The sequence below is a fragment of the Zootoca vivipara genome, chromosome 1 (assembly GCF_963506605.1).
Source record: "Zootoca vivipara chromosome 1, rZooViv1.1, whole genome shotgun sequence".
In the NCBI taxonomy this organism is placed as follows: domain Eukaryota; kingdom Metazoa; phylum Chordata; class Lepidosauria; order Squamata; family Lacertidae; genus Zootoca; species Zootoca vivipara.
Genome location: NC_083276.1, coordinates 56,192,694 through 56,202,522, shown reverse-complemented (window position 1 = coordinate 56,202,522; position 9,829 = coordinate 56,192,694).

Below are 9,829 nucleotides of genomic sequence, written 5' to 3'. Positions count from 1 at the left end.
TCTCCATCTGTCTATCTATTTCTATTCTAATGTGTATATTTGGAAATGTATACACATTCTTATGCATTTGTTCACCACTTAAAATATCATAACCAAATTTTGCATAAGTTTCCTGAAATACAGGAGCAGATTTTCATCTATGTTTAGATAAAATTGGACACCACTGCGAATCAAGATGATGGACTGCACCTTTGAAAGCTGCATTGATTTCAAACAAATTTTGGGTGAAAGGTTCTGAGATCAAGGAGAAGGTTTTCATCTGTGTTTGGATACAAATGGACACTATTTCGAATCAAGATGGCAGACTGAACCTTTCAAAACCTCACTGATTTTGTTGGTTTCTTAGAATTCCCAAGCTACACTGAGTAGTAGGCTACTAGTAATTTTATAAATCTCTGTCAGTACTCTCTCCCTGCCCCCATTCCCAAAAAACATTAATGTCAGGCATGTTTTAGACACCTTCTGAAAATGACAAACGTAATTTAATTACATATAGGTAAAGGTAAAGGGACCCCTGACCATTAGGTCCAGTCATGACCGACTCTGGGGTTGCGCGCTCATCTCGCATTATTGGCCGAGGGAGCCAGCGTATAGCTTCCAGGTCATGTGGCCAGCATGTATGCGTGTTTTTAAATTCTGTTGCTTCTACCTGTAGTTCTTATTAATTAAGCAGTTCCTAGATTTTGTTAAACAAATAAAAAATGAAACAGCTGCTTAAATATATGATTGCCAGCCTGCCAAAGGTAACAGGGTTCATTAATTGGTTGCTTTCATGTTAATGTACAAACCGTGAATGGTTTTCTGGAATGTTCATTGTTTTTTAAAATGTATTATCTTCAAAGTAGACTCACCCCTTATTTTGAAAATAGCAACAAACTCAGTGTCAGCACAGAAGAGCCAGTGAGCAGCCTCTCCATCATAATTCTCTCATTCAGCTGCAACCTGCTGAGTTGATCAGGATCAGTGGTGAAAAACAAGAACCGAGTAAGTACCAAGAAGGTACAAAGGTTTACTCTGACCCTGCATAGTGGTCCTCATACACTATTTTTTTATCCTACTGATTGTACAGGAAATTACTTCTAAATGCCTCAGGCAGGCCTATTTAATATCTGTTTTGGCAGCTTGCAAAAAAAATGGGCACCAACTCATTTGAACTGGTATCTTTGAAATGGAAAATACTACGGGAAGAAAGGGGTAAAAAGAAGGTATTATAGATAGCCTTCCCAAAGAACTGTTATAGAGGGAAACGTTTTGTGGTTTTGCCTATATCTCTCATAGCTTCCTTTAGAATCCATTTCTTATATAATTATATAATTATTTGAACACACTTCTATTACCTTTATCGGACCAATGTAATACTGTAGAAAGAAATGTGTGCATTGACAGGCGCTGTGGGTTATCTCCCAGACCTAAAATGCTCGATCCATATACAATTATGTAGGGAATATTATATTTTCTGTTAAATTTGTCAAGTACACCGAAAAAAGTATGTGAAACCTCTAAGCTATTCAGTGGCTCTTCTGTGCATGCAAATTACCACTAGCTGCTGCAGTCAGAAGTCATGAAGAAATACAGTCATACCTCATGTTATGTCCGCTGCGGGTTACATCTTTTCAAGTTACGGACGCACCAAACCCGGAAGTCCTGGAACGGGTTACTTCCAGGTTTGGCGCGCGTGCAGGTGCAGAATCACTAAATCGCCCTTTGTGCATGCGCGCCGAATTGCGTCACGCGCATGTGCAGACGCGGCACTTCAGGATGCGGCCTTTTCATGTTGCAAACGGGCCTCCGGAACAGATCCCGTTCGCAACCAGAAGTACCACTGTACTGTAAAAAGGACCTTATAATCTTAAAGTGGAGTAGATGTATGTACTTTCTGTAATCCAAGAAAACCTTGTTAAAAACTCTTTTTTTGAAAGAAAAAAAAGAAGAAATACATGTGAATATGGCCATAGTCTTCTCAGGAAATACATTTTCTTACTTCTTTTTCATAATAGTACAGTGGTACCTCGGTTTTTGAATCACAGTGGTACCTCGAGTTACAAACGCCTCAGATTACAAACACTTCAGGATACAACTCCACTAACCTGTAAGAGTTGAGAACTTTGCCCCAGATGAGAACGGAAATCGTGTGCTGGCAGTGCAGTGGCAGCAAGAGGCCCCATTAGCGAAAGCACACCTCTAGTTAAGAACAGTTTCAGGTTAAGAACGGACCTCCGGAATGAACTAAGTTCGTAACTAGAGGTACCACTGTAATCCATTCCGGAAGACCGTTCAACTTCCAAGACATTCAAAAACCGAGGCGCAAAGGGCTGGCTGCAAGTTCAATTGAGAAAACTGAAAAACATACAGCGGAAGCCGTTCACCTTCCGAGGTGCATTCAAAAACCGAAACATTTGGCTTCCGAGACGCTTGAAAACTGAGGTACTACTGTACCCAGCACAAGAATGAATGCATCAGACAGTCATGTCCCATTGAAAGTCCTTTTCTCTCCCTCCTTTATCGAAGCTGCCCACCTCTTTTGCCCAGCTCGTCCATAGGTTGTCTTGTAAGTCTAAGATTCTAAAGGACCCCATTCATACCAGCAAGTGACCCTTATTTTCTCCGTATCTTATGTAGTTGTATACTTGACCAAACCCACACAACTCATGGACCACTAAGACAGACACAGTGCTTTAGACATGTCTTGTGGCCTATCAGGTTTCTCGTTGCTTTTGTAATCTTAGCAAGCAACGAAAACAGGACGGTCACTGAACCCCTGATGAATCACCAAACACTGCTAATAAACTCCAATTCAGTGCAGACCTGCTTTAGGCAACTTCTTCATAGCAAACTTTGAACATTCTTGTTCCTTTCACTATATCAGACCCTCCAAGTGTCCCTATTTTCCAGGGACATCCCTAATTTAGAGAAGCCATCCTGGTTTCTGTGTTGGGTTTTCTTAATACTGATGTGGTCAATGGTGCTACTCAGAGATGTGTGTTTGTAATTATAACCTGCATGGCAGCACATCTGTGAGCTCTTGACAATTCAACACACCTGTGGCATCTCAACAATTTAACTAATTAGCGGGGGGGGGGGGGGGGTTACCTGCTGCACTGAATGCAGCGATGTGATAGGGTAATTGATTATTTTGAAAACTGTATTTAAGTTGACCAAATGCTTTGTATGGTACCGGCTGGTGTAGAGTGGTGAGTTGCAGCTGTTTGGTTATTATTTAAAAATAAAGATAAGCAAAGTATTGTGGGCAAGTTTTATTCCATCGCCCCAGTTGCTGAAGAAAGTCCAACATTCTGATTTGATTCCAGAATGTCCCACTTTTCATTAGGATGTCCCTATTTTCACTGGAGAAATGTTGGAGGGTATGGAGTTATCCAACCCTCGAGCTGTCTGAAGGCAATCCTGTATAGGGAAGGCTTTTAAAAAATATTTAATGTTTTATTATGTTTTTTATATATGTTGGAAGCTGCCCATAGTGACTGGGGCAACCCAGTAAGACCTTAGGGTATAAATAGTAAAATTATCATTATGGAATGGGACATCCCTATTTTCATCAGAGAAATGGAGGGTATGCTATATTTTCCCCTCTTTGAAGCACGGTCAGAAACTGCACATAATCAGTGCTGACTTTTTTATTTAGATAGGTTGCTTCTGTAATGTAACTTTCAAAGTGTTGGATAGGACACTTCTGTTTATTTGCTTAAATTGCTCTGATGTGTTTATCTGAATGTCTGTCTAAAATTCCCATGCAGCACAATGCTGTACTCCTTTCCTTAGAAGCAAGCCACACTATATCCAATGAGACTGAGCCCTAGATAAGCATGCCATCCAATTACAGCCCTACACTTCTCAGGAATGCTGCTTATTAGCTTGCGATCCCTTTGCTTCTACTTGTGCATGATGACAAGTCATGTTTGGGTGCATCATATATCCTCGCCTAACACTTTCGATTTTTCACTGCACATATAAATTGGGCACCAGTTTATGAGTCCATTCCATCAAATGCATTTTCAATGGTAAAAGCATTTGGGGCATAGCCTAAGGAGTTCTGTATGAATGGAGCCTTGCTGGAGGCTGTGATCTGTTGTTCATCATCAGCTACGTATTCAGGGTGTTAACCAGTGTAGTATTATGCAGGATAGAACCAATGAAATACCAAAATCAGTTTAAAACCACAACATCACATTTACAGCTACTGTTGAATAGATTAAAGGGAATACAATAAAACAACTGTCTGCTTTCCAAACATCTTCTTTTAAAGGTTGTTGGGTTGTTGTTTTCCTGCTAGCTTCTGGAAGGTTGTGCAAGAACAGGTGTGGGTGCCTCCTTTAGAAGGGATTTTTGGAGCATTAGCATAGCAACAGAACAAACCTTTCTCCTGGTGACAAGCAAGGATATTTCAGAGGACAGAGAGGAGGAGCTTTGAATATTATCTCAATGACTTTGGTAATCTTCCGTAATATGGCACCCTGTGCAAGTCCAATGGATCTTTTCATTTATGAATCTTCAGTTTTGTGTGCCTTCATCTTTGTATCCTGGGTGGGGAAGGCGGCCACACTGCCCTAAAGCTGGAACTGATCTCAGTACCTGGGCAGGTTTGGGAGAAGAAGGTAGTCCTTTAGATAACCTGGTCCAGAGTCCAGAATGATTTGGGGGTTTGAAGATAAGCACAACCAATTTGAATTGTGCCTGGAAGCAAATGGGAAGTTAATGCAGCTGCTATAGTAAGGAATCCCCGTGTTCCCTATATGTGGACTGTTAATATTCTGGCTGCGGCAGCCTTTGTATCAATGGTAGCTTCTGAGTATTCTTCAAAGGCAGTTCTATATAGAGCATGTGGCAGTGATCCAGGTATGATGTAACTAAGGAATGCATCACCATGTCCAGATCCGCATTCTCTGGGAATGGGTGTAGTTGGAGAACCACTCTAAGCTGGGCAAAGAAACTGCTGGCCACAACGGCTGTCTGGGCATCTAGGATCAAGGCCGGGTCCAGGAAACAAGTCTCTCTTAGGTACAGGAGAGATGTGATGTTAATTGCATGAATGCAAACTAACGTGCACATTTTCAAAAAATGTAAACAGCAGCTGAAGGGGGTGGAAGTTAGTATTTGTCTGGGAGCACGGGAGATAAGGAGGGAGAAGTTTAACTCTTTACCCTTTACCATAGTCCCAATGAAAACTTTTTTCAAATAATATTTATTAATTTTCAAACATTTTAACACAAAAACAAAAGCAAAAAAAGCAAAAATAAAACATAATCAAAAAAAAAGAAAAAAGAAAAGAAAGAAAAAACATATCAATTCATTACATTAACTTGACATTGTGGACTTCCTCAATTCCCCCCACACTGGGTCCATTTATTAAATCTAAATTAAGCAATTTTCCTTTATCATCTTAAATCATTCTGACACAATTTTTCCATTATTTCCCAACCGATTCTAATCTACTCAAAGAAAAAGAAAAAGACATTGACTATTCTCAACCTGTAAATCATTAATTAATTAATCCAAATCTAACTTTATTTTCCCATCCATCTCTAATTCTTCCTTTAGCCTCACAATTTATACCCCAAAAAATTTCCATACATTCAAATGTTATTTCTTCTATCATAATAACCTTTAACCACATTTATCTAATTCTACCCCCCTCCCCCTGGGCTCCGGATCTCCCAGATGTATCAACCAGCTCCATAAAACATTCCAGTTTTGGACCATCTTAATCAATCAGAAAATAACCCATTGTTGCCCTAGTCCCACTCTTTTGCCACCTGTCCACCACTCTCCCTTCTTTGTCCCCTGCTGCCCCCCCCCAAAATTTTCTAACTATAGCGCAGTACCATCCAGCTATATTTCCACTTTCTAGCCCTATCTCATTTTTTTCCAGTTAATCTCAGGCCCCAGCATGGATCCTGCCCTCCCTCTCTCACAGGGAGGACATTATTCCATGCTGGTTCTTCTTTGAGGACTCCTTGAATCAAACATGAGTCTTGTTCCCCCTCTCCTACTGGGGGAACAGTATTCCATAAATCTTCCTCTTCTTTTTAAAGTTAAGTTATACCGTGTTTCTCCTAAAATAAGACATGCCTATAAAATGTGCGCGTCTCTTTCTCTTCCCCTGTGCGCGTCTCTTTCTCTCCCCCTGTGCGCGTCTCTTTCTCTCCCCCTGTGCGCGTCTCTTTCTCTCCCCCTGTGCGCGTCTCTTTTTCTCCCCCTGTGCGCGTCTCTTTCTCTCCCCCTGTGCGCGCCTCTTTCTCTCCCCCTGTGTGCGCCTCTTTTTCTCCCCCTGTGCGCGTCTCTTTCTCTCCCCCTGTGCGCGCCTCTTTCTCTCCCCCTGTGTGCGCCTCTTTTTCTCCCCCTGTGCGCGTCTCTTTCTCTCCCCCTGTGCGCGTCTCTTTCTCTCCCCCTGTGCGCGTCTCTTTCTCTCCCCCTGTGCGCGCCTCTTTCTCTCCCCCTGTGCGCGCCTCTTTCTCTCCCCCTGTGCGCGCCTCTTTTTCTCCCCCTGCGCCTCTCTCTCTCTCTCTCACACACACACACACACACACAGCCCACCTCTCGCTTCCCCCCACCTTTTCCCCCTTCCATTCTACCCAGCCATGAGTTGCCTGTTGATTTCCTCTTGATGGCCGAGACAGAGAGCAAGGCAGGCAAACTGCAGCTATGGTAGGAAAGTGGCGAGCTCTCGCAGACACGCGAGTGGTTTTTTAAAAACTGACATCCCCTCCCGTCTCGTTTTGCCGAGAGACCCAGACAGCATTCCTAGGCTTCAAAGGTTATGCATATGAAAGAGGAGATTAAGGAGATAGATAAAGACAACTTCCTATTATCACCTTGCCTTTGTCCTGAAAGGTAGAAACCTTATTGTAGCCATGAGATCTGGGCATCAAAGGAAAGTACTTAACAGCTATTTGGTAAAGCCAATTGTGATCTCAGGCAGCATCTGGCTAATCAGTCCTGAGAGAGAGAAACGTGATTTCTGTTGTACAGCATCTGTAAAATTCATATAAAAAATCATTTCCCTGTTATGATCCAGCCCCCAAATAAGACATCCCTTGAAAATAAGCCATGGTGTGGGTTTTTTGAGGAAAAAATAAATATAAGACGTGTCTTATTTTAGGAGAAACACGGTATTGTCCAGGACTGATGGGTCTTCCTCCTCTTCTGCAAAGTCATTTACAATGCCCCTGGATGATTCTTGTTCATCTTGTTTCGGGTGTCTTATTTTGCGAATCTCTATATTGTTCTGCCGCAATTCATCTCTCACGTCCAAAATCAGTTCCAGGAGTTTTTGATAATCCACAAAGTCTAAAAAGCCAGATGATGTTGTGTCTACTGACATCCTGTTTGTCTCAAATTCCATGGGAGCTGCAGAGATTACAATGCAGGAAGTGGCGCTGTTCGTATTTCCAAACCTCAAAAACAAAGTTTACGTCCTATCTGGTTCTCAACTCTCATTTTTAATTCTTATTCATATTTTAAAAATATTGTGTCCATTTCTGAAAATAGCATTATCAAACTTCTTGTACACAGCCTTATATTTGCTCTCTCTTCAAAGTTAACAGTTCTCAGCCTCAAAGAGGTAAACAAATTCCTTCCTATTGTGATGTCATAATGGCGGCTGGCTGATCCCTCCAGGGACCCGACTCCAGTTCCAGGGGGGCTTCCCCCAGTCCAAATTTAAAAAATTACAGGGATTTTAATGTTGTCAATCCTTCTCCCCTTTACCCTGCCCTCAGGGGGAAGGTTTTAAGTCCAATCCTTGGAAGTTGTTAAAGTCCTGTCAAACTCTCTGGCTGCAGGCAAGTTAACTGCATTGCCGTTCTCTCAATGGGGGAGACCAACTTCCTGTTTGAATCTCCTCCCGTGGCCAATTCTTTTCAATTGATTTTTTTTTAAAAAAATCTTTCTATTACTCATGGTGTCCAATGTCTTCCAAATCATTTTTTTTAAAAAAATCCACTGTCCTCTGCTGCCGCTCGGAGCTTTGCTCTGTGAGAGTAGCAGTAGTCTCGAAAATTGCGCCCACGACTGCAACTCTGCTCTAACTCGGAGCTATCAAAGAGAGCTTGCCAGTGAGCCGAGGAGTCACCTTTGGGCGTAGCCGAGCTCTCATGCCCCCAGAAAACTCAAGCTGGGGTTCTTTGGGGGGGGCCGCAGTGCTCTCGCAGCTCTCCCTCTCCCTCACAGCGCCAGGAACCTCGGAGCTTGAGGATTCATCGCCGATCAGTGCTGGAGGTAGACCAGAAGTCCATAGTCCCAATGAAAACTGATCCTCTGAAGCTGCTATTTGCATCAGAACAGCTTCCCTCCCTGGTGGGTGGGTTAAACTTTCCTTCCCCACCAATTTCAGTTCTGATGCTGCTTAGGGCCCCAGAGGCTATTTATATTACTGTATTTCTTTTGTTAATTTCCTGTACTGCTTTACTTTTCTTTTAGGGTAGGGGGAGATCTCTAAGCAGTGTACAACCTATCTTAAAACAAATAAAGCTTGAAAATGAAAATGAAATACAAAAGTTAATAAAAATACATTTTTAAAATGCATGTATTTTTTTATATAAAAAGGTGTGTTAATTGCATTCACTAAAGCTGAGTCTACACAATCCATTTAAAACACACCCATCCCCCAAAAGGGAAAAAATAATCTTGGGAACTAGAGTTTGTTAAGGGTGCTAGGAACTGTAACTCTGTGAGGGATAAATCACAGTTCCTAGTATTCCCATGGACTGCAAGAAGATCAAACCTATCCATTCTGAAGGAAATCAGCCCTGAGTGCTCCCTGGAAGGACAGATTGTGAAGCTGAGGCTCCAATACTTTGGCCACCTCATGAGAAGAGAAGAATCCTTGGAAAAGACCCTGATGCTGGGAAAGATTGAGGGCACTAGGAGAAGGGGACGACAGAGGACGAGATGGTTGGACAGTGTTCTCGAAGCTACGAACATGAGTTTGACCAAACTGTGGGAGGCAGTGGAAGACAGGAGTGCCTGGCGTGCTATGGTCCATGGAGTCCCGAAGAGTCGGACACGACTAAACGACTGAACAACAACAAAGTATTCTTGTAGTGGATGGATATGCCTTAGGTGTGCTTTAAACGAATGGTGTGTATGCAGACTCAAAGTTACATCTAGTTTAGCTCTCACGGTGGCTCTGTGTTAACTTAGAGGAATTATTGATCATTTGCTCATTAGAAAAGCAGCAACTGAACTGCCTTGCTGTGCGATTCCTCTGCTAGCTAGCAGCTTTTTGGGGGTTTCCAGAAGAAAGGAAGCATTTGCTAATGGATAGCTCCTACACACTTGACGTGCTCCAAAGTCATGCGTAGATTCTTTGCTCCCCATTTGCCTTTTTGTGTGCCAGTAATTTATTTTCCATGCCAATTGTTCTCTTTTGCTGAGACAGCTAAGTGGAGCGTCTCTCTGTCTGCATGAATGTTTGCGATCCTCCTGAGATATACCGTGCCATATACAGCACTAGCATTATGTAACACAGTGAGGAGTGCAGCACACAGCACACCCACACTTTTAAAATACCACAAGGTGAATCTTAATTGCATATTTATTGAGAAATAATACAAAGTGTTGCTGTCTGGTCTTTGACCATAATAAAGATTGATTGACTGAACGAAAATTGTTTTTCAGCAGTCATATTCCACACATTCATGAGAATTTTTTGCAGCATTATTTTGTTGTGTCTCATAACCGTATGAAACATTGTTTTGACACATGTGCTTTTAAAAAAAGCGCACCTTGAAGACATTTATTTATTTAGAGGATTTCTTACGTGTCCTTTTCCGTAAAAAATTGGGGTTTGCCTGCACACACGTTCCAATGCTCT